The 940-nt window shown below is 34.1% G+C and overlaps 1 non-coding gene across 1 annotated transcript; it reads left to right on the forward strand.

Moving 5' to 3' along the window:
* Positions 1-489: 489 nt before the first annotated feature.
* On the forward strand, positions 490-612 carry LOC139185338 (small nucleolar RNA SNORA51). The gene has a single exon (XR_011568965.1). It is a non-coding gene; the product is annotated as a small nucleolar RNA SNORA51 (small nucleolar RNA).
* Positions 613-940: the final 328 nt, after the last annotated feature.

A 940-nucleotide genomic window follows, 5' to 3' on the forward strand; every position in this document is an offset into this window, starting at 1 on the left:
AAGTGTGGGACTCACTTTTTCCTTTTGGAATGCTGGAGGATATTTAGGAATTTTTTTTCCAGTTTTCCAAAACCTTTTCAATGTCCGCATTTTTGTAAAAAAACTTGATCAAGTCATATATTATTTATTCTAAACCTAAGACTTTTATCTGTTTAAAGCTTCGGAGATACTTGCTTATTCAATGTTTCTTTATCTTGAGTTTATGCTCATTCCTATCTATTTCCTTCTGCAGATTATTCTTATCAAATAATTCACAAGAAAAATGAGAATAAATCAGCCCTTCTTTTTATCCCTCAGTGTTACATTACTGAATATAATGTTTATCCTTTTCCAGTTCATCATATTGTTGTAATGGAAAAAATACGGTCTGTATGACCCTGCTCTATTGGGTTATGTCCTGCTTTTGACCATCTTAGTGTATATTTAGTAATTTTATAACGTTATTTGGTATTTGTATCCTACTACTTTTTCTTTTAAGTAATACCTTGAGGCTTCCCAGAGTTTACCACAGGCTGTTTGCTTACAATGACTGTACAGAAAGAGAAGGCAGAATAAATCTATTCCAAAAACCAGGTCCTCTGCCTGGTCAGTGTCATGAATAGAGAGACATAGAAATGAAGCTGAAAACTAATAGTAATGCCTATAATTTATTTTTTTCTACATATGAAACAGGTATTCTGGTAAGTTCTTTACTCGTTTTATTCTCACTAAACCCTAAAATGTAGATAAAAGTATATCTTTTCCTTCTTAGAAAGATAGGGAATGGCTACCCATTCCAGTATTCTTGCCTGGAGAATTCCGTGGACAGGGGAGCCTGGTGGGCTATAGATCTTGGGATCACAAAGAGTCAGACATCATTGAGTGACTAATACTTTCACTTTCTCCCACAGACATTGAGAGGTTTAACTTGACAATATCTCTCCATGAGTGAATGCAATAA

This window comes from Bos indicus, chromosome 1, assembly GCF_029378745.1.
Source record: "Bos indicus isolate NIAB-ARS_2022 breed Sahiwal x Tharparkar chromosome 1, NIAB-ARS_B.indTharparkar_mat_pri_1.0, whole genome shotgun sequence".
Lineage (NCBI taxonomy): Eukaryota > Metazoa > Chordata > Mammalia > Artiodactyla > Bovidae > Bos > Bos indicus.